This window comes from Psammomys obesus, unplaced genomic scaffold, assembly GCF_907164565.1.
Source record: "Psammomys obesus unplaced genomic scaffold, mPsaObe1.curated_primary_1811, whole genome shotgun sequence".
Classification (NCBI taxonomy): domain Eukaryota; kingdom Metazoa; phylum Chordata; class Mammalia; order Rodentia; family Muridae; genus Psammomys; species Psammomys obesus.
This window is the reverse complement of record NW_026591086.1, coordinates 87,725-112,773: the sequence shown is the minus strand read 5'-3', so window position 1 is coordinate 112,773 and position 25,049 is coordinate 87,725. Positions and strand designations below refer to the sequence as shown.

Here is a 25,049-nt window from a genome sequence, read left to right as displayed (position 1 = left end):
TGGACCTTGTCTCAGAAAAAAAAAAAAAAAAAAGGTACAAAATAAAAATAAAGTGAAAAGTAAGAAGAAACAGTGTTGACCTCTGGTCTCCATACTCATCTCATCCATGTGAAGCATACATAAAATACTACCAATATAAAAGAAATATGACAGATAAGTCTTAGCACTATGTTACCTTATAATATATTAAATATTATGGTGGCTACCATTTACAGAATATCTTGTGAACCAGGAATAGTGTTAGGCATTTGTATGTTTAAAACTCTTTTTTTAACAACCCTATAAAGTAAGTGTTGGCAGGTCATTTCCACAAGAAACACACTTTTTTTTTTTTTTTTCTGGTGATCACATAATCTCATCTGAAGCTTTCATTTAACCAAAATGAAGACAGTAAGAATTTTTCTTGGGGCTGAGGAAATGCCTTGGCAGTTACCAGTATGGTTGCTCCAGCAGAGGGCCCAGGTTTAGTTCCTGGAAACCACATGCATGGTAACTTCCACCGTCGGTAACTCCCGTTCCTGGGGGCTTGCTTTGCTCAGAGGAGGTCCTAGGAGGGTCCTAGAGGAATACAAATGGTACATGAACATCCTAGCAGGCAAAACACATGTATCTAAAAAGGAAAGAAAATTTTCAGACAATTTTTTCTTCTGTTTTTACTTAGAATTGATATTTAAGAGGCTCTTCTTGGGCCACCCAGACGGCTCATTGGGGTAACAGCATTCATCAGGCAAGCTTGATGGATAACCTGGGTTTGGTCTCTGGAACCCACGATGGAAAGAGAGCACTAACTCTCAAGACTGCTCTGACATCCACACCTGTGCATTGGCATGTGCTGGCACACACTTCCTCTCAAACATGTTTGGAAATCATGAAGTTGCTACTAGGTAGCTCTCTCATGTCAGTTTGGAATCTGAAGGAAGATGGAAGTTAAAAATGACTTCTAGCACAGTATGGCTTCTACCATTAATTCCGTAATATACTACAAAACACTAGTGAATATGAATAAAGGGAACTGTTAAGCCAACATGTTAGAATGGTTGAGAAAAATATTCTTACAACTGAGAACAATATGCTTCAATTTGCCTACCTCGCTATCTGAGAAGCTCTTAACACTCTTGTTAGAGACACAAAATCAGGGATGGCTACACATTAAACAAATCCAAGGAAAAGACTGGTCACTTCATTTTCTTAGAAGTTTCTTAAGGTTTAATTTTGTCTTTAAATGGCATTTTTTTAAACTTATTTTATCTAAGTATATGTGTCCGTATTTGGGTGCCTGTGGAGGCCAGAAGAAGGTGTTAAATTCTCTGAAACTGGAATTAGAGGCAATTGAGAGCTGCTCAGTGTGAGTGCTGGAAACAGAACTCAGTCTTCTGGAAGAGCAGTGAGTATTTAACCACAGAGCCACCTCTCCAATCTTTCTCTTAAGGTTTTTAGTGAATACCATTTCACCATTCTGTTACTATGGACACACAAAGTGCCTTTACAGTTCTTAGTGTTCACCTGTAATAAGGCCCATGAGTAGTAGGAATCTGTTTGGCTAAGCTATATCACACTATTCCTGGAAAAAAATATTTACACATTCCCTCAGCCTCCCAGCTAAGGAAATTCACATATGTTGTAATATAAATGGTACCCACTGCAATTGTGCACTATGGGGACACTGCATATGTTTTATACATTAAATTAGGGTAGACTTACTGTTGTAATAGAGCAAGTCAAAATTAAGTAATGGCTCAAATTTGTTTCTTCCTGAAGTAAATAAATAGTTCAGTATTCCTTGTTGCTTCAGGAAGAAATTAATGTGGTAGAAGAGAGTCAGAGGATTGCTGAGGTGTCAGAATAAGGCCGTAAAATTGTAACTCATGTTTTCTACAGCAGATTTGCAAATAGTTCACTTGGACTACCACATTCCTTCCTTCCTGAGACTACAAGGAATAGTTTAAGTACTGTAGAAATCTGGTATAATTTTTCCTGTTTCTCTGAAAAGAAGAAACGAGAAGTTTTCTTTAAAGCTAATTATTCATATTAACTATATAACATGATTCCCATTAAAGATTTCTATGAAAATACCAAGACTCAAATGTATTTACAGTCTTTACATTACTTTATTTCTGGAAAAAAATTTTTACCAACATATAAATGTGTTTATAACTTCATATGCTTTTCCTTAGGGAACTTCCTTGGTTTTAAGCTGGAAGGAGCAATTTATTCAAAATCATACTTTACATGACAAAAATAGCTAAAAATATAGTCTGTGTATTTTAGTTCTCTTGAAAGACCATAGATTCAAAAAACATCTCGTTATCTACTGATAGTGTCTACTCTTCTTCTTTCTTCTCCTTCTTCTCCTCCTCCTCCTCCTCCTTCTTCCTTCTCCCTCTTCTGACAGGATCTCACATAGCCCAGGCTAGCCTCAAACTCATTATGCTGGCAAGGCTGGATATAAACTGTTCTTTGTGCCTGTGCCACCTGAGTGCTAAAATTACAGGCGGTGGCAGCACCGCCAAGGCCAGTGTCCATTTCTCTGCTGCATATTGTAGCACAACATCGCCACAACAGTGTAGCACACGGTACGTATGACACTTGAAGCGTCGCTTTTGAAAATATGACAGTATATAACAGGTAGGTGTGCAAGAAAATGACATGCATGTAGAATGAAGTAAAAGCTATAAATAATTGCTAAAAATGTGTAATATGAAAATGATATAAAAGCTGTAAGTAATTGCTAAGAATGTATAATATGAAGTGAGTAAAACTGAAAATTTACTAGAATAGTAAAATGTAGGGAGCAGGAAAGGGGCCTTTTAGACAAGGGCTCACAATATAGATCCAAGGCTGACCTTGAACTCATAATCTTCCTGCTTTACCCTTCCAAGAGCATACCACCAGACCCAGGTGAGGCAAATCTTATGTATATATAAGAGAGATAGAGACACAGGCAGAGAGAGACAAAGAGATAGAGAGTAAAATTTTAAAGCACTGATGGACTTGGATTACCAGAGAAAAAAGATAATCAGATTTATTTACTGCTTGCTTAGTATAGGTTCAATACACTAGACATAACAATGGACAAAACTGCAGAGGAAGAAGGTTGTTGTTTCCCAAACATGTTGATAGGCAGAACTAGAAAGAAGCCAGACACAGTAGCTCACATCCGTAATCCCAACACTCAGAAGACTAACAGAAGAAATGAGAGTTTGAGGCTAGCTTGGTCTATATAATGAGTTGGAGGCCAGTTGGCTGTGTGGTGAGGTCCAATCAAAGAAGTGGAGATGAGAATGAAAAGGGAAATGGGAATGGACTCATCTTAAGAGGCCTTAAGTGTTGGGAAAGCTGTTTAGTAAATGAAGCTAAGCTGTCAGCTAGAGGAGCATGGTTTTCTTCTCTAGGATGCTTTCCCTTACCCTAGGAACTTTAAAACTCCGAGGATAATACAAAATGATTATTGCCCACATCATGAATCCCAGCTGAGGTAAGACATGAGCAAGAACTTCAATCTTCTGTCCCAGTGGATGAAAGCTTACAGTGAACGCCCACTGTGAAAAAAACAGCCTTTCATTCAGCATTTGTCCTCAAAGGTTTTGCTCTTCTGCTTTCCTTCCTGGTAGAAGCACTGAAAGAAAGAGATTATCGTATTTAAATTCACCTTCTCCAGTGAAGCAGGTTTTCCTTATTCACCCAGTTACACACGCACACACACACACACCGTGTCTGATCCAAGTATTTCCTGTTTGTATAGGTTGGTGGAGAAGGAGGTACACAAGGTAAGGAGCTAGGGTGAGTATCAAGAGACAAGAGGCTGTTAGGAAGCAGTAACTGAAAGACAGAACAAGTTTAGCAATGGCTTATCTTTATCCAGGGGAAGGAAAGAAAATGAGGAAATGAACACAAGAGTGTGACATTGAAGATGTAAAATCTTATCTTCAGGTGGAGAGAGAGAGAAAAAAGGAGAATGCTACAGACTTGATAAACATGTGAAATATAGAAACTGAAATTCTAGAGACTGAAGAAGGAATGGAATGAACATCAAATGGCTCTACATGAACTTTGATTATAAGATAAACTTTTAATTTCAAACTAATTATGTGCTTATCACATGATTTACCCATTTACAGAGTTCTAAAGCATGCAAACTAATCTACAGTCATAGCCAACCAGGGATTCCCTGAGGAAAGCGGTAGGAGGAAGAAGGAATATAGAGCCTGAGAGTACTCTCAGGTGTAATGGATTTCATCAGATTTATTTCATTTTCTTGACTGACTGCACTGATTTTGAGTGAGAACAGGTATCTTTGTAGCATTCCTGGCCTTAGAGGGAAAGCACCATTGACGTAAGGTTATCTCTAAGCCTTTGTAAACAGACTTTGTAGATGTCTTTGTGTCTGGCTGAAGAAGTACCCGTCTGTGTTAGTCTGCTTTCCAGCATTGTGACAGAATACTTGAAAATACCAACTTAAAAGGCAAAAGTCCTTCATATGTTCTCATGGTTTCAAAGGTTCAGTCATTTGGCCTTGTGGCTTTGGCGTATAGCAGCGCAGTGCACCATAATATCGGTGGGGTACTGAGCTCTGTTCACTGCAGGGTGGCCAGGAGGTGAAGAGAAAGGGCAAGATCCCCTTTCTGGGTATGCCTCCAATGATGTAACGTCCTCTAACTATAGATCCCATCTCTTAGAAGCTCTGCCACCTCACAGCAGCTCCACAGGCTCGGGATCGTGCCTGCAACAAATGGGCCTGTGTAGGATGCCGTGGATCCAAACTACAGTACCTTCTCTCACTATCTGGCTCAGAGGTGTTGATGGATGGTGGCTTAAAGGCCATAGGATTTTGTCTTTGTTGAGGTAATTAGATTTTTAGTGTACTATGATGAATTTAATTTTTAATATTTTGTGTGTATACCTGTGTGCATATGCCCAAGGTTATACACATGGAGGTCAGAGGACAACTTCTGGGTCTCGGTTCTCTCCTACCACATGGATCTTGGGGATTGAACTCAGGTTATATAGTTTAGCAACAAGCTCCTTTACCCAGTGAGCAATACACTTGGATTTGTTAAACAAACCAGCTATTCTAGGACTAGTGTCAGCCAGCTATAATACTGTCCTTTGTAGATATTGTTGAATTTGATATTGTAACATTTTCTTTGTAGTTATCATACCTGTGTTTGTGTGTGTGTGTGTGTGGGGGGGGTGAAAACAGCCTGTAGTTCTTTTTTGTAATGTCCTTCCGTGATTTGGGAATCAGGATAATCCTAGCCTCAAAGAACAAATTAGAAAGGAATCTCTTCTTGCCAGTTTTCTAGAAGCTTGTGCATAACTAGTACGTTTTAGCCTCAGTGTTTAAAAGAATCCATGAATGTCTTTGTGGGAGTGTGTTTAACTACGAATTCAGTTTTCATATGGCTCTTCAGGTTATCTGTCTTCTTAAATGGGCTTCTGAATAACTATTTCAGGGAATCCAATAATTTCATCTAAGTTCTGTGACTACCTCCTAAAACTTTCCTGTAATATCCTTTATTGTCATTTACAATGCCATAAGGTTATAGCCTCCTTTGTTGTGTGTTGTTGTTATTGTTGAGAGGGAAGACTCCCGCAGTGAAGGCTGGTCTCCAGGGCGACTGTATTTAGTGTTGGGATTACAGAATTGGGGTTAGAGACATGCACCACCACCCCACCACTCATACTGTGTCTTTTCTCCCTGTTCTCTTTTGTCTCTCTTTTTGTTTTCCTGATCATGTTTGACTTAAGATTTATCAGTTTCATTGATATAAAAATCAGTTTTTGTTTCATGTACTTAACTGATTTTCTCTTTCCTTTTTTTGTGTGTTTAACTTTTGTGCTTTAATAAGGTAGGAGCTGAGATCATTGTCTAATGTAGTTATTTTGCTTTTAAATGTCACCAGCTACATAGTAGTGCTTTAGTGGAAGGCCATGAAATTTGATGTTTTTATTTTCATTCAGTTCAAAATGCAAAATGCCTTCTAATTTTACCATAGGTTCCTTTGTTAATCAATAAGTTTTCTAGAAGATTTTAGTTCAGAATATTGACATTTTCTAAGAAGTTTCTGTTACTGATTACTAATTTAATCCACTGTGGCCAGAGGAGATTTTTTTTTTTTCCATGATTTGAATTCCTTAAAATTTATGAAGACATGTTTTCTGGTTTAGAATATAGGCTGGTAATTTTTTTTTTTCTATAAAAGTTTGGTTGGTAAATATTTTAAGTTTTATGAGACACACACAGACTCTGGCATATATTTTTTCTCTCTTTGTAAAAATGTACATTTGAAAATATGAAGACCATTATTAGCTCACATCCTGCGCAAAAAAGGGCCATTGTGTGTTGGCGCGTGTACCGCATGCCACTTTGAAGAGAATCTATGTCCCACTATTGTTAGTAGTTGTTCTAGAAAAGTGAAAAGGCGGTACTAGTTAATAGTCTTAAGTTCAGCTTGTTGAGTTGAATTTGCTGAAGGAGATTACTGAAGGTTACGCCAAAATCTGACTAGGGGCCGTGGGCCGTGGTTCAATCAGTAAACTACTTGCTGTGCAAAGATAAGGAACCAAATCAGGATCTCCAGAATTCCCATAAAAATCTGAGCATAGTTGGAGAGATGTCCCAGTAGTTAAGCGCACTTACTACTCTTGCAGTAGGCCTGGGTTAAATTCCTAGACCCCACATCAGGCAACTCATAACTGCCAGGAACTCCAGTCTAAGGGATCTTTGGCCTTCTGGCCTGCGTGAGCACCTGCACCCATGTGCTGTACACAGATGCACCCAGGTGCGCGCGTGTACACACAAACACACGTGTGCCATTAAAATATTAAAAACAAAAAACTAGGCATGGCAGAGGGGGAACAGGTGGATACCTGAGTTTTACTGGCCAGCCGCATTCCCCAAATTGGCAAGTTGGCAGATTTAGTGAGAGACTCTGCCTCAAAAAAATATGGTAGAGAGTTGATTGACAAAGACACTCAAGATAGACCCCTGGCCTCACACACACACACACACACGTACATGGATCAATCACGGGTTTTTTTTTTTTTTTGAGAACTCACTCTGTAGATCAAGTGGCCTTGAACTCAGAGATCCACCTGCCTCTGCCTCCCAAGTGCTGGGATTAAAGAGGTGCACCACCAAATTAACAATAGATTATAGGGCATCAATAAACTAAAAAAGTTAAACAATAGGAGGGAAGAAATGGGAGAATGATATTATAAAATTGTTTTGTGGTACGAGAAATGTTCATATTGCTTGAATGTAGACTGCAGTAACTTAAATCTACATTCTATAAACCCTAAGCCTAAAAGATCTCTTACTGTAATTGTGGATTTGTCTATCCTTGCAGTTCTTTTAATTTTGTGTTGATATTTCAAAGTTCTATTTTTATTTAGGGCAGAAACATTTATTTCGCTCTGAAATATATTTTATTTCCTTTTAATGCTGCTGTATCGCTTTCTACTGACCGATGTGAGGGCCAGTATGGTATAGCTTTTCTATCCTTGCACTTTTATCGTTTTTGTATCTTTGTATATGGAATGTGTTTCTCAGACTTACCTTTTAATAGTTTTTGCCTTTTAATCAGATGTTTAAGTCATTTACTAAAATGGTTAGGTTTGTCTGTTTTCTGTTTGTTCCAACTATCTATCTTTGTCCCTATTCCACTTTCTGACTTCTTGTGAACAGTTTATTATATTTTATCTCCTTTGTTGGCTTATCAGCTATAACTGTATTTTTCCACTTGCCCTAGGATTTACAGAATACAGACTTTAAATTACCTTAGTTTACATCCCAGTGATATTTACACCTTGTTTTACAAAACAATTTTATAGTATCATTTCTCCATTTTTCCCTTTGGGGTGTGTGTGTGTGTGTGTGTGCGTGTGTGTTTGTGTATGCATGTGCATGCACATATGTGTGTATGTGTGTGTAGACCAGATTGACCTTAAATTCATAGAGCTCTGCCTGTCCTACATCTTGAGTGCTGGGTTTTGAGGCTTGTGCCACGGTGACTGGCTATTCTTCATATTTAAGACAAGGTCTTGCTATGTTGTCCAGGCTGGCCTCAAACTCCTTGGCTCAAGTGATTCTTCTTGACTAAGCCTCCCAAGTAACTGGGTTCCAGGTAGGTGTCACTGTTTCTTTTCCTTATTGTTATTTTCTTAAACATGTATTTGCATGTAATTACATACTCACAAATTCAGTGTTTGCACCTGTGAAGGCTAGAGGGCTTTCTTGATTGCTCTCTACTTGTTTTCTTTTTGGAGGTTCTGTCTCTCACTGACTTGTATCTCAGAGACTCAGCTCGGCTTGCCAGCCAGTGAGCTCCAAGGATGTTCCTGTCTATTTCCCCATCCCTAACCCCACTTCTAGTGTTTAGGTTACACATGTGAGCTACCATATTTGGCATTTATGTGGGTACTAGAGATCTGAACTCAGATCAGTTCTTGCCCAACAGACACTAAAGCCATTTCCCCAGTTGTCATTTTCCTTATGTCTAAAGGACTTTGCTATTTCTTTACTGTGGCCTACAATGAAATTATTTTAGCTTTCAAATCTCTAGACGCATACTTATTTTGTCTTTGTTTTAAAATATTTATTTGGCTGAGTTTTGTTTTTTGTTTTAGCAGTTTTTAAGACTTTCTTTTTATCACTGGTTTTGAACAATTTGGTTATATGTGCTTTGGTGTTGTTTCTTATTGCTTTTGAGCATTTTGAAATGGTGGAGTAATAGTTTTCAGAAAAATTCAGAAGTTTGGGCCAATAGTTTTTCAATTTCTCTTCTACCACTGTGTTTCTTCTCCTCTGGTCATTCCAATGATGTGTAAATGAGACCCCTGGAAATTTCACAGCTCACTCATTTGCTTGCCATTAAAAGTTAATGTCTTGATGCTTTCATTTTTATTTGTTTGTATGTAAATTTTTATTTTTAAGGTTGTAGGGGGTTGAAAAGTGCATGTGTGGGGGTGGGTGATCTTTGAGGTCAGAAGGCAGCTGTGAGTTGACCCATGCGGGTGCTGGATATCAGTCCTCAGCAAGAGCAGTGCAGGCTCTTAACTGCTGAGCCATCTCTCCAGCCCTCAACTCTTTCACTATGAATCGTTTCTGTGGCTGGATCTTCAAGTTTACTAGTCTTATGCTATGTCTGATTTGCACTAAACCACACTTATTTGATTTTTTTTAATCCCAAATAGTATAGCTTTCATCCCCAAATTTTTTTGAAAATAGAAATATATGTCCTATATTGCTACTATTTAAATACAGAGGTCATTATTATAATACTATCTTGTGCCCCTGTCTGCTAATTCAGGCACACATGTCCATATAAGGTCATTTCTATTTGATTGATTGTTCTCCTCATTATGGGTCATTATTCTATCTTCATTACATACCCAACAATTTTTAATTATATACTAGGCATGCTGCTAGGCATTCTTCCATTTCTGTAAATACTTCTGAGTTTTCTTCTGGGATGCAATTACATTGCTTAGTAAAGTTTGATCCTTTGGTCTTAAAATTTTGTCAGAGAGTTCAGTCTACAGCTCACTGTTCAAGAAGCAACACAATGTCTGAATAAATGAACTAGGGTAATCTTTTAAGGTTAGGACTTAGATCAGCAAAAGGCTTCCTAACTGACCCCAGAACGTATTTAATCCCATTACTGATAAGATAGACATTTCATTAAAAATTATACTCTGAAAAATGAAATGTGAGAAATTGAGGACCCTGGACATTCTGAAAATTCTTTTTCTGGGTAAAGGTGACTTTGGATTAAGAACTGCCCTAGCAGTGCATAAAACTATGAATGTAGCTTAAAAATATGGACGTGATACTGAGACCTTTGGGCAGAGTGCAGGGACTCTTAGGAAAGAAGGGGAGTTAGTAAGACCTGGAGAGGACAGGAGCTCCACAAGGAGAGCAATGGAACCAAAAAATCTGGGCACAGGGGTCTTTTCTGAGACTGATACTCCAACCAAGGACCATTCATGGAGATAACCTAGAACCCCGGCACAGATGTAGCACATGGCAGTTCAGTGTCCAAGTAGGTTCCATAGTAATAGGAACAGGGACTGTCTCTGACATGAACTGATTGGCCTGCTCTTTAATTACCTCCCCTTGAGGGGGAAGCAGCCTTACCAGGCCACAGAGGAAGACAATGCAGCCACTCCTGATGAGACCAACAGACTAGGATCAGAAGGAAGGAAAGGAAGACCTCCCCTATCAGTGGACTTGGGGAGAGGCATGTGTGGAGAAGGGGGATGGAGAAAGGGATTGGGAGGGCAGGAGTGAGGGAGCTACAGGGGGGATACAAAGTGAATAAAGTGTAATTAATAAAAATTAAAAAAGAAAAGAAAAAATATGGACGTGAAAACAGATTTAAACATACATTGCCACTTAACCCAGCAAAGCCTATCGTGAAAAACCAAAATAAATAAATAATAAGAAAAAAATACTTGATCACCTGCAATGTTCACAGCTTAAAAACACAAACTAGGGAGACCATCTCATGAGATCCTTGCTTGGTTCCTTGTAGTACAGCCATTATTCTGCATGTATGTGCTTTTTAATACCAGAGTCTAGAGTTCTGTTGTTTTTTTTATTAAATATTAAGAAAATGCTATCCCAAACAGATCCCAGTTCTAAAATTAAGTTCCACCCTACTGTGCTGTATACAGACACCAGACCACTGAATAGGTACAAACAAGCAAGAAATTCTTCTAAAACCTATAGCTGACAGCACATGCTAATGTTCTGAACAAAATCCAGTCTCTAGATAAGATGAGGTCTAATCTTTCCCTTTCTTGGAGTATTTGCTTTTTTGGTCCCGTCCTTGTCAAGAAGGGAATACAAACATCGTATGAAGCTCTTTTGTTTTACCTAGTAACTGGAACTGGATTTCCCTTACAGAATAAGACAGGGTAACTAGGATTAGCCATTTAAGTCTTTAGAGTTTCCTTTCAGAAATAATAAAACATTTTAGAGAATTAATAGATAGGAATCCTGGGAATCAGGAACCTCCGCTAAAGTTTTGTGACCTTATTCTTTCTTCTGCTGATCAAAGAATCATTTAAAAAATATTTTTATTCTAGCCTTCTCACTTCCAATACCACGTTTATGCCTCTTATTTTTTCTAAAATTATTCTAACCTGAGCTCTATACCTGATGTGCTGAGCTTCAGAGACAAGAAAAGTTTCCTTCATTTCTTGGGATGCACCCAATATTTTGTTTTTTTCCTATGATAACATGTTCGATGTGAGATCTACCCTCTACAGACTTAAGTATACAGAAATGTTCCTAATGTATTAATTCTGAGAATTGGGGTACTTAAGGGATACACACCTATATACCCTCACCAAAAAAGGAAAGGAAAACCAAAAGGGAATAGCTAGGGAGGAAGGGAAGAAACTGGTTACTCTTTGGATGGTGTGAGTGGTTTTAATAGGATATGAAAGGATGAGCTCTGTCTCTTATTACACTTGGCAAGACCCTCAGTTTGGAGTTGGATCCACATTTTACTTCTGGTGTTGCCATCATCTGCCAATGTGGACCACAGTCCCCTGATGTTACAGTTGGGCATCAATAATAAAGTTATTACAGCCAGACAGTTTGCAAAGCAAGGCTGAGTGATGTATGCCTCTAATCTCAGCAGTTAGGAAGCTAAGGCAGTGGGGATCATGACTTAGAGGCCAGCCTCAGCTACAAGGTGAGACCTTGTTTCAAAAACAAAACAAAACAAAACAAAAATACCAATAACAACAAAAAAAAATGGAGTTCATAGGTGGTTGAAAAAAATCATTACTCTTTGGAAAGGTAGAGTATGGCCCTAGCCATACTATTAAATCACTCTATTTGCACAGTAAGACTTTTGTATACTTGTAATGATGAAGTGTGAGATAATACCAAAGAATGCTTCTGAACATTCATTCTGAATTCTCAGTTTCTGTGACACATTCATGTTCAAGGGAGATAAGCATCAATTACTCTATTCCACAGGTCACTATAAATAGCCTTGGCTAAGCTGTAAAGGACTCTAAAAGGGACATGTTATACAACACAAAATGACCTAGAACCTTGCCTCTAAAAGTCCAGCTTGGAACACGGCAGGGGTGGGGAGTGGGGCTGTTTCTGTGTGTCTGCAGGATTAAAGCCACTGAAGGAGAAAGATGGGGGATATACCTGAAATATCATGTTTACACCGAGACTCTGAAAAAACAGTGTAATCATTATATTTAAAACAATAAGGCATTTTTACCAAATTTAGAACAAAACAAAGCTAGAGAAAAATCTAGTTTGGGACCAGGTTTTTACGGCACTTGTTCACTCTTCTACTTTTGTTTAAAAGAAAGACAGAAAGAAAAAAGAGTTTCAGTAGCCTTAATGACTACTTAATGACAATTCCAATCATGCTAGATGGGTAGCAATGATGGTCATTCACATTATGAATACATTTAATATCACAAAATTATATATTTAAAATGTGTGGGATACGTTATAACTATTTTACCACAATTTAGAACCTAGAAAAAGATTGAAACATGTGAAAGCTGTGTTTGAACTCGGTATACATTTTTTTAAGTTGACCACTATTACTTAGCTCATGAATCACCTCCTACTGTGTTCAGGGGAGCATGTGTATAGGTGGTTATGACCTATCCAACATGGATGCTAAGAACTGACCTCTGCTCCTCTATGGAGGCCAGTAGGTGCTCTTAACCACCAAGTTCTCTCCCCAGACCTGATTCCATGTTCTCAAAGCACATATCATCAACTATCCATAGGAAGGATGTTTACTTAGCAGTCTTCACTCCTGTGCCTGTCAGCATGCCTGCAACTATCGGTACTCGCTATTCTGTCCAAAGTTCCCAATTACAATCGAGATGGAAGAAAAATGCACTATGTTAAGAACATAGTTAGCTGAGATAAAGACAAATAGATTTTCTGTGAAGATGCTGACAAAAAAATACCCCAAAATAATTAAAATAAAAGCAACTTCGTGGCCACCCGTAAATGGAGTCCCTTGTGCGAGACAGGCTCTCTAGTTGGTGGCTGAAAGATGGAACCTCCTATCCATACGGTATTAAACTGCAATTTCCTGAAAAACAGAAACAAACAACAGTATTTAATAATCCTAAAGGGATAAAGTTCAGTAAAAAATTTCTTTGAGATAGGTTCTTACGTAGCCCAGGCTAGCTTTGAACTCTTTGGTCTTCCTGTCTCTGTTCTAAGTGCTGGAATTACAGCCTTGTGTGCACTACCCAACTAATAGTGTTATTGATATTATAAAAAAGACAAGTGTGAAGACTTTCTCATCAACTGAAAAAAGAGAGATGGAGGAGGGTTGTTGTTGAAGGGTCTTCAGAAAACAATGTCTTCCAATCATTCTTAATGATTCCAATCATCCACAATCTTCTTTAATGTATATGCATTGCTAATTCAAGGGGAAATGTTTAACCTCAAATTTTAAAAGCATCCCCAGCACCCCCAAACTTACATAATATATTTTTACATCACATTGTTTAGAAACAATCTTGAACTTTAACAATTGCATACACTAACATTTTTATATCTAAAGGAGTCAACTTTATGGATTTCAACACTATAGGAGTAGAGGAAAGTTTGAGTACATTTAGAAGAGAGTCAGATGATGAGTTAACTGTAATCCCAGCATTTAGGAAGCTTGAAGCAGGAGGACCACAAGACTGAGGATAAGCTGTCTCCAAAAGAAAAAAAAAAAGGCGGTTTGGGGAAAGAGAGAGAGGACTGGCAGACCTTCAGGAAGCCCTCAGGGCTGTTGTGCAGCCGTGAAGCTTATTAAAAGCCTATAGCTAAGTCATAGCAACTGTGTGCTGTTTCACAAAATCCATAACTTCTAATTGTGAACATCTCTATGCTTGTTTTTCAAATACTTCTCTAATATGGGGAGATTAATTAAACTGATTAAGTTACATAAAGTCTTGTTTCCTGTCAGATTTACTTCGTTTTTTTTTTTTTTTTCAGTTTCTTTAAACTTAGACATAGCATTTGTATCTCTTCTGACTTCTCAAATACTTATACGTTAATAGTATGGTATCAAGTAATTAAACATCAACAGCAAAAATGTTAAGTTCTAAATTAAGATGGCACTCCTCTTCTGACAAAAAGACCTACAAATTCACCTTTTTGAAGTGAGTTTCTTCAGAACTGCCTTTAACAGTCTACTTTAAACAGTAAAAGTTATCATACATTTTATCTTATTTCCCCACAGATTTGTTCTAATAAGAAACAAACCTTACATATTGCTGATAGAAATGTAGCATTCAACTCAACTATTCTATGAATTAGACACATATTCTCAGTCACACATCCCAGAAACCATAGTTCCAATTTTATTTCTGTTTATTAAAAATAAAGTCAACTGGGCTGGAGAAGATGGCTCAGTGGTTAAGAGCACTGACTACTCTTCCAGAGGTCCTGAGTTTAATTCGTAGCAACCATATGGTGGCTGACAACCATATGTAATGGAATCTGGTTTTCTCTTCTGGTATGGTGTGAAGATAGAATACTCATATATATCACAAAATATATGATAAATAAATAATACTTAAAAAAATAAAGTCAAGCTTATAAACTCCCGATTTCCTGTCCTCCTTAGCTTCCAGGACCAGATTCATCCCAAATCACCAAAATCTGTCATTAGGCATAATCTGAAGTTTTCTATACAGAATAAAATTTTATTCCTCAATTAAAAATTTTTACATTTATTTATTTTGTGTACAGGTGTACACAGTATGAGAGAAGGCATCTGGAAATTAAGCTTAGGTCATCTGGTTTAGCAGCAAGAACCTTTATCCCCTCTATTTTTTAAACTTATTCATTCAAAGGAACAGGATAGTACAGATTAAGACAGAAATGTGGTGTCAAAGTTGACAGTGGGCCACATGAGTAAGAGTACACAAGGGCCTCAAATTTTTAAAAATAAACTGTTAAGAACGTTCATTTTTGTTATTTATGAGTCTTAAATTTACTTCCCCAAATACAGGAATTTTAATAGGAGTGACAAAAGTGAGTGCCGACTGTTAGAATATATTTCAGAACATATATAATTCTGGCTGTCACTTTTTGAGAGGGGCCCTTTCTTGTTAAATTACAATCTAACCAGAAGAAAGCCTAGATGGCGAAGGGTTAAATCATAAATCATAAACCACTAAGGAAGCATTTAAGAGCCCATTAAGGCTGTGGGGATTAGCAAGTGGGGACTCAGTTGTCATCAAGACTGAAAGTAATAATGGTCATATTTAAAGGTTGTCAAAAGTATGCAGGACAAGTTTTTCCTCACAGTTTCAGGAGATACTTTTATAATAGGTACAGTAAGAAAGAGGTATGTTTTAACTCTAGGATTCTATGGTTCCAAACCTGAATTGACTCAATTCGTTTTAATAAGTTCTCACAAAGTTTACATTACATTACTTTACATTACACTACAGGGCAATGTTTCTGAGCACTATGCTTTGCCTTCATCCCGAGTCAGCATTTTCACATCAACTTTAGAAAGTAGAGAGCTGAAACAAATGAGCTTATCCCCCTTTTAATTTATCCTTATTGGTGGAGAGTAAAAACATTAATTAGCCCTCAAATCTTAATTTTTAATATGTAAATAAATTTTACTACAATCCATGATGATTTGTGGAGAACATGAAGGCAAGATGATGTATAAAGGAAAAGATATGTAACTCAGCTCTGTATGCTGAACAGAATTGGAATTGGAAATGCTCTAGATAGGAATTTGCACTTCTAGAAACTGGGGCTACAAGCAATGCAAGGTTAATTTCCCAAGACAGAAATACATTTCATGGCACATATGTAAATACTCACCACCACCATGTAACTGAGTCTAATTGCCTTTAGTAGTCACAGGACAAAAGGTAAAGTACGCCACTTGCACAATAAATCTATACCTAAATAATATGTTCTCTTAATCTGATCATTGGTTAAAGCGTATAGTTCTAAGTCTGTGGAGATAACTGAGTTGGTAAAGGACATGACTTTAATAGCCAGAACCCACAGTATAAACAAAACAACAAACAAACAAAAACCAGCCAGGCATGGGAGTGTGTGGTTGTAATCCAACACTGTGGAAGTAGAGATGGGTAGATCCCTGGGGCTAGTTTCAGGCTCAAAACAGAAAAGAAACAGAAAATAGAGGAGAGGGCCCAAATGCAAAGAATGGCACTCAGTGTGGTCCTCTGGCTTCTTCAGGTATATTCACACACTTGCATCTGCCTCTGCCACAGGCCAAAACATACAGTCCCATACCTTATAAATATCCTCTAAGGAGTTCTTTCCAAGTATCCATTAGTTACAAGGGAAAATATTATCTAACATAGTTGAATAAAGAAATTTCACCTAAAATGAATCTCAAATATGAGTAGAGTATATAGATTAGTAATTCATAGGAAAAGCTCTCTATATTCCTGCCAACAGATTACTGTATGACCTCTAGCTATGACATTCAGTATAATTCAGTGTAAATAAGTGTAATTTCAGTGGTAGGCGTGATGCTATAGTTAAACAGTTGTTCACCTTGAAATCTGACATTTTTTAGACCTTGAAAAGGAAATTTAAAAATACCCTATGAATTTCTACATACAGACAGTACAGCAGAGTACTCGGCATTGAGTGTGCATTTTATGTTTTTACATATTACCACAGGCACGTAGCACAGGGAAGGTAGCAATTTGCTAGCCGATGAGGTGGCATGGTGGTGAAGACAATTGCTGCCGCTGCTGCTGACCGTAGTGTGCGCCCAGAACCTATGTGGTAAAGGGGGAGAACCAGCTTCTTCAGATTGTCCCCTGGCCGCCATATGCATTTGGCATATGTGAGTCCTCTCCTCACGACACATAATATACATAAATGTTTAAAAAAAAAAAACAACGAGAATGGCTGTTTACATGTTTCCTGTTGCTGCACAATTAAGTAATTATATAGTGGCTAAAAACGACAAATGTGCATTACTTTATATAGTTTTGAAGGTCGAGAATCCAAGTGAGTCTCAGTACCACAAAACCAAGATGAAACAGAGCTGCCTCCCTCTGGAGCCTCTGGGACGCCCCCTTTCAGCTTCTACAGCTCACGAGCTAGTCCCTGGCTCCAAATCTTTTTCCATCTTCAGACCAGCAAAACTCGGCTGAGCGTTTTTTCACAGTCACCCCTGCCACCTCTCTCATGCTTCCCTCTACCACACTTAGAAGACCCTCTGCTGAGGGAGGTCTACTAGGATAGTCCAGGATAAGCAGTTTTCGACCATACGGTGGTCTTAATTTCAATTACAACCTGAATTCCCTCTTGACATGGTTGTTACGTTATGTATTCAGGGTCCAGAGATGAAGACACAGCTGCTGGGCGTTGTGGCGGGCCGCTGTTCAGCTCACCGTGGTATGTACGGTCACCTTTTCCTGTGGTTTTCCTCAGAAGCTACAAGGCCCGCCACCCATCTTGAGATTCTGCAGACTGCTCGCGTGCGCATTGTTCTAGACAGAGTCTGCGTCTCTCAGGGTTTAATAATCATTGAACCTGCCCCTCAGGATGCTCGGTCCCTCGGCGCCCGGCTGTGGCAACAGCAACCGCGCACACTTTGTAATCGATTAGTTTTCTAATACATATTTTAAACTATAACCAGAAAACTCTTGAGAGTCTCCTTGTATTCGTTATGTCTTTATAAGGAGTTATAATAATCTGAGTTATACTTCACACTTGCATTTGCAAACACATTTCAGTGTTAACTGGCAGTTTTGATGATACTAATAACCCCAGTAGATTTTCTCACAAATTACAAAAAAAAATATAGATTTCATCTCAACTCCCACCCCCTACTTCTGCTGATAAATTTAATTCTGAATAACCATTACTATATAACTTCTGCCCAGATCCTTTCCCCTAGACAAGATTTCTAAAATTTGAAATTTTACCAGAAAATTATACCAGCAGACACTCAGTTGCCCATACCGAAAACCTAGGAGTCTTATTATGTACCTCCTTGTTTCTGCTCTCCATAACCAACAGCTCCTTCACCAACGGTCTAACCTTTCACGCATATGGGCACTGAATCACACTGGTCTTCCCCGCCCAGAACATTAACACATTGTATCTTTCATTGCCTTCATGGTTCTTCTTTGCTTTTTGGCCCAGCTAATTTCTTTTCTCCATAAGTCTTTGCCCACCCACCCCATCTTCGGAAGAACTCATTTAACTAACCCTCTGTTCAGCCAGGGAGATGGCTCAGTGGGTAAAGTGCTTACTGCCAAACCTAACAGCTCAAGTTCAATTCCAAAAACCTCATTGTAGAAAAAGAGAACTGAGGTCCTCTGGCCTCCAAATGCACGAACTCTATGGCACCCCCAGCCCCCCGCAAAAAACAAAAAAAAAACAACTTTATTTCTAGTGTTTGCTCCCCATACTATAATGCTTTCACAGCACCCCGTACTTGCTTGTTACTGGTGAGAGTTGTAATTTCAAAGGTCATTAATATGGTTTTTTTCTCATTAGATTAGACATAAGAAGAAAAGGTGTGGTTGTTTTGTTCACCCTCAACATAGAAACTAACAAAAATACATACTACATACAACACTGAGTGAGTGCTAAGTAGTTACCTAGGACTACTTAACTGTATACTAAACAAACAATTCCTTCTTCTTTTGTACCTCAGTTCACTCTCACTGCCTTTTCTACCCCAAGTTCAAGTGCTCATTATTTTTGCCTGGATGCAGTTGTCTCCAAAGGAGTTCCTGCCATACCTTTGTTCTCTAGTACCCTCATTAAGAAAATTTTGTGGATTTTTTCAAAGATTCTCTCTCTCTCTCTCTCTCTCTTAAATTATGTGTATTTGTGTATCTACGTGAATGCAGTGCTGAACTAGAATTATAGACAGTTAGAACTGCCTGACATGTTTGTAAACTTTTGTTTTTTCTTTTTTAGAAAAAAAGGCGGGGTGAGGGAGGGACTGAACTCAGGTCCCTTTAAAAGCATTGTGTACTCTTAACTTCTGGGCCGCCTCTCCAGCCCTTCACTTAGAAAGTACATTTCTAAAATACGAATATCATATTAGGCAGGGTGGCTCACGCCTTTAAAACCCAGCACTCAGGAGGAAGAGGTATGTGGATCTCTGTGTTGGAGGCCAGCCTGGTTTACAGAGTGAGTTCCAGGACAGCCAAGGCTACACAAAGAAAACCTTTCTTGAAAAACAAAAACAAAAAACAAATTCATTGGTTTAATATGATTTTCCAATTTTATCAATATAAAAATAGCACATAAAGCCATTAATGGTCTAATTATCCAGTAGGCTAATTAGGCTGACCTTTCTCATCACTTTCAAAGATGCCCAAGGTACAAATTTCAACAGACTGTCCAGCTGCCTGAAATGCCAGGTTCTTCCCAACTGTTCTGTTTTCTTACACTCTAATGATTCTACTTAAAATGCTTTCTATGGCCTATTACCCTTTTCCCTTCTCCCTTGTACACTAACATAATTCATTCCAATCCCAATCCAGTCTCTACCAAGGTGTTTCCACACACAGCATAATTACCCCCTCCTTTAAAAGCTTCTTGAGTTTCCCATTTCTGTGAATTACATGGTCTTCCTCTCTATTTTACATGCTATAATTCTTTGGAAATTTTATCTTTCACTATATATTCAACTGTCTGTTAAAAAAGATTACTCTTTTTATCTTTATCTCCAGTTATAATTTGAATTCAGGTAAATGTTTCATTCTATGTGAGAACATACATTAAAACCCACAGAGAAATTTCATTTCATTTATTGAAAAATCTTCCAATAAATTGATAAAACATTAAAAGGGACATATGTATAAAAATGTTCATTTCAAAATTATAATACCAAAAACTAGAAATAAGTGAACTGTCTAGGAATAGAAATTTCTAATGATATATCTCAGAGCAATTTAAAATGAAGATTGTGGAAATTATATAGTAACTCATGTTTATGATTATGACATGTTAAGTGAAAAAGGATTAAGAGAAGTATGACCCTATATAATTATGTATATAGACACTGACTAAAAGGGAACATGGAAACTGTATGAACTGTTGGTGTGGCTATGATTTTTTTTTTTTTAGTTGAGACTTAGTTTCTCTGTGTAGCCTTGGCTGTCCTAGAACTCGCTCTGTAGACCAGGCTTGCCTCAAACTTATTTAGATCTGCTGATCTCTGCCTCTTAAAGTGCTGGGGATTTCATTTCTTTTATCCAGAACTTTATGTCACTACAGTAGTCTTTAAATTACATTTAAAATAATTTAAAATTAAATTTATATACTTTACAGATTGCAAGATTTGTATATAAATATTTGTGAGCACACACACACAAATATATATATGCACATATTTCTCAGGGCTATCTCCTACAAGCTCCAAGAAACAGATAATCCAGTATCAATAAGCATACTGAACCTTGGTTCCTAATACCATTTTCCACTAACATGGAAACAGGCCTTTTTTTGTTTGTTTGTTTTTTAAGAAATTGGGTTCCTGAGGGGAAAAAAAGGCTTATTCGGGGGAGAGGCAAGGTTACACCAATAAACACCTACTGCCTCATTGTACAAGCAAGTAAAGGAGTGCTTCAAAACAAATGAAGCAACATTAACAGAAGCCACAAGAAGCACCTCCACTTGCTACACATAAGGCAATTTGAATATCAAAATAGCTAAATACACAGTTTAGCATTAGAGGTGAAAGGCAATGATACATGTAACCTACCTCAAGCGATTCAGGAAAAAAAAAACAAAAACTGTGCCTAAATAGATAATAAAAGTATAGGCCAAGTAGCTGGAGAGATGGCTCAGCAGTTAAGAACACTTGCTACTCTTGCAGAGGACCTTGGTTTGGCTCCTAGTACCCATAAGGTGGCTCACAACTCCAGTTCCAGAGGTTCTGGTACCATCTTCTGACCTCTAAAGACAACAGACACACGTGGTGTACACACATACACATAGGCAAGGCACTTGTACATATTTTTAAAAAACTCTGAATTTTAGAAAATATTTGTAGAGGGAAGTCATAAATGAGAATAAGCAAATACAGAATGGAAAGACAGGAGTTCAAAAACTACTCATGTAGGTAGTGAACAGGTAAGTAGAGAAAACAGAAGGGCTTTGTTTACAGGAGAATGCTGTGGGCTGAAAATGTGGAGGGGCTATAGATTTGCTAAGTCGTCTTGCATCCATCCTGTAGAGTGTATCAGGAACTTCTGATGGGCAGGCTATAATGTCAAAAGGCTCCCCACATACTGCTTTCTATTTCCAGGAAGGGGAAAAAATAGACAGTAACTACACAGTAGAAAGTTCAGGTCATACTTTGACAAGGTGATCAAAACTATGGTCATCAGTAAGAAATGGATATCATGTTCTAGAAGTGATACTCTAAGAAACAGGCAACAGAATTTGTGCAGTGATCGGCTGACAATGCATGATCTCCATCTGATTTTGAGTAAACAAACACAGAATGAACATTCTTCTAAAACCATGTGTAGCTCCCTTCCAGAACATGGAGGGATACAGTTTCATACTGTATCCCTTGAAGCTGTATCCCTCAAATTCATCAAGGACTTAAAAGGGCAAAGACTGGAAAATTTTCAGAGCAAAGGCTGCTAAAACAAATCTGACAATTAAGTACATCACCAGGCCCCAGATAGGCTACTGTAATTGAGGGAGGAATGCTATAAAGCGCCACCCTCCAAAGCTGAAACATGATGGTAAGAATACTGTTCCAGTGTACACTTACCAGCTGTCAGGAAATGCACCCCCAGGAACACAGAAGTGAAGAGCTAGGACCCATGTCTGCCTACAAAAAGGAGAGGGGTGAGATAACGTGTATTTAGTGAGAAAGGGAACTCATCTATCCACAAGAGGCAGCACATGAATGCATGATCTAATAACCTGAAACTTTTTACAAGTTTGAATTTCTACTTTGTTTTTTTCAAGTTCATTTTAAAGAAACAACAGGTACATAAAAGGGTACTGAAAATTCTGAATAAGCTGGGCATAGTGGTGCACACTTTTACTCCCAGTACTGGGGAAGCAGGAGCAGACAGATCTCTGACTTTGAGGCCAACCTGGTCTACAAGTGAGTTCCAGGATAGCCAGAGCTACATAGTGAGGAGCCTGTCTAGAAGAAAGGAAGCACAAAAGAAAGAAGTAAGGATGCAAACCTCTGGTTTTTAAATAATTTGCTTGTGTGTTGTTTTCAAGTTACCTTTCAAATGTTTCCGGATTCTGATATCTGAGTCTTTTGTTTTTTTGAGACAGGGTTTCTCTGTTTAGCCCTTGGCTGTTCTGGACTCACTTTGTTGACCAGGCTTCACCTCTGGTGCTGGGATTAAAGGCCTGTGCCACCATGCTCAGCTCTGAGTCATTTCTGAACAATGATGCTTTTACAGTTTTAACTAAATAGGTTAATATGTTAAAGTCACCATTCCATCAGTTGTAGCTTACACATTACGAACAGTAGGATGGGGAAAAAAAAAGTACTGAAATTTCAAGCTCTGTTTTCCACATTCACCATTCATTTCACTTCTACATTCACCATCCATTTCCTGATGATTGCATTCCAGATTGCAAAACTAAAAGTACCAGATTTTAAATATGACTTAGGTTCTATTCTATGACAAGAGTATGCAGAAGCCTAAACTAAGTGGATGGAAGTTGGTATGACAGTGGTCATTATGCCTTTGTAGAAAACAGCTGGAAATTTATACCCTGGAACCCAAATATTAATCACTACCTAAACTGTGGGATTCTTTAGTCTCATAAGGTACATCATGTTCTAGAGTTGTAAAATTCAAACTAGATTCTTCCAAGTATTTTCTTTGTGAGTGTGATGATCTTTTAGAAAATCCCCCCCCCCTTTTTTTCCTCTTTTTTTTTTTTTTTCCTTTGAAATTTAACCCAGGAAATTTGCACCCTCTTGTGGTGGAAAGATAATTTTCCCCCACTTTGTTAACTTGATTTTGGTTTCTCCCATTTTAGTGTCTCAGTAAAGATTAATGGTTTGTTAAGATTTTAAACAAGGCGGGTCTCAAATATTCTAAAAAAAAAAAAAAAGTCTCCACATGTTTTAGTCGGAGCTAATACAGATAACTACTACTAATCAGCTTGATCTGATTGCTAAAATCCACCTCTTTTCCAGCTGTACCTCAACAACGCAAACCATGAAGCCTTCTCCAGTTACTTTACTCTTTCGTATTTAATACCCAAAAAAGGCTCATAGCCACGGTTTTAACACCCATAACAAGATACATCTTTTTATGTTCAAAAGTTACAGTTCTGCAGGGTGTGGCCGCACAACCTGTAATCAATCTCAGCACTCAAGTGACTGAAGCAGGAGGATTATCAGCCTGGTCTACAAAGCAGAGTTTTAGGCCAGACTGAACGCCGTATTTTTTTTTTAAGTTATGATTCATCATAAGTTGTTTTATGATAAAAACTAGAGCAAACGTAGACATAGTAATAGTCCTGATTTTTATTTTAAATTCATTTGATAAGACTGGGGAGAGAGCTCGGCAGTTAAGAGCACTTGTTGATTTTGCAGAGGATCCAGGCTTAGTTTCAACACTGTGGATCCCAGCCATCCCTGAGTCCAGTTCCTGGGAATCCCACACCCTCTTTTGCTACTTGAGGGCACATGTGGGGTGCACATACATACGTGTAGGCAAAACACTCTGAGAAAATAATTTTTAAAAATCTGTGAGAATTAAGGAAACTGTAACCAAACACAACCCTAAACTATACTCAGGAGCAGTGACAGTTTTCTTTTAAAAATTTTCCTCTTAATTAGCCTAGCGGCAGGGGAGGATGTCTTACAAGCAAAGGATGAGAAGATGCTTTTGTAAGGAAAGTGTCAAAATATTAACTTCATCTTTTTTTTTTTTTTTTTTTTTTTTTTGTCCTGTTGTAGAGCCGATTTTAAAGGCGGTTTGCCTTGCTCTTGTGCCCTCACCAGCTGTAAGACGGCAGAACTTCTAATCGGAACATCAGGTATCATTATCTGTAAAACCAAAAAAAATACCTACTTCACAGAGGTGCTGTGGGCAGCGCCTGATCCACAGCGCGTTCGATACGTCGCCTACTACACTATCAGCAAGTATCCAGGGGCCCTTGCAACTTTTTCAGGGCTTCACACGGCGGAGACCTAGCGAGTGGCTCCACACTTTACCACACCGTTATTGTTATTTTTGTGAACTACCCCGGTGACGTCCCAACCGCTGTACCTCTCCGTCTCCGAACCAGAACCGAAAGCTTGGGCGCCAGCCGTGCGGCCGGAGGGCGGGTCCGCGCCCCGGGCCTGGGGGGAGGAGGGGAGCGGCGGCTGCCCGCCCCAGGGTGTGACAGCCGCGCTGGCTGGCTGCGCCGCGCAGTTCCTACCTCCTGCGAGCGGTTCGAGGCTTAGGGGAGACGGATCTGCGAGGCGCCGGCGCGGGGCGAGAGCGCCCGTGCAGCGGGAGGCGCACCGGGTGGTTTGGAGTTTACTTAAAAGCGGTTTCTGTTTTTGTTTTTTTTTTTTTTTCTTTTCTTTAATTTTCTTTCTTAATGAAACGCTCCAGACGGACCCCAAGTTGTTTCCGCCCATAGCAAAGTGCTGGTGTGTTCCCGGAGTGGCGTCCGAAAGGTGAACGCCTCCACTGCGGCGCAGGGGCGACCCGAGCACACACGCACGCGCGAGGCACACAGGGGACTGGAACCAGGGAAGTGGAGAGACTTGCGCCACGGCGGTTCTGCGCATGCGCCGCGGGCGGGGGCGGTCGAGGTTTCCGCATGCGCAACAGGGTCGCGGGATGGGGGGGGCGGCGGGCCCACAGCTGTGGAGACAGCCCGCGTTCCCGGCATGCCCCGGGGCGGCGGGGTTGGCTCTAACGAATTTGAATGAGGAGCCTCGGCGCTTTCGGCGCCATTTTCGAGTGATGCCTGATCCCATCCATCTAGCGGGAGGGAAGGGATAACCTGTCCGTGAGCAGCGCGACGCTGGCATCGCGCGGGAAAAACCGCCAAAAACCATCCAAAA

At 39.0% G+C, this 25,049-nt stretch overlaps 1 long non-coding RNA gene across 2 annotated transcripts; it reads right to left on the bottom strand.

Moving 5' to 3' along the window:
* Positions 1–338: 338 nt before the first annotated feature.
* LOC129678650 (uncharacterized) lies at positions 339–24,727 on the bottom strand. 2 transcript variants are annotated; one of them, XR_008720422.1, is made up of 4 exons: positions 24,413–24,727; positions 21,774–21,833; positions 3,408–3,616; positions 339–558 (listed from the first exon to the last, which is right to left on the bottom strand). It is a non-coding gene; the product is annotated as an uncharacterized LOC129678650 (long non-coding RNA). The 2 variants fall into 2 exon arrangements; XR_008720423.1 differs by lacking the exon at positions 24,413–24,727 and adding an exon at positions 24,061–24,312.
* Positions 24,728–25,049: the final 322 nt, after the last annotated feature.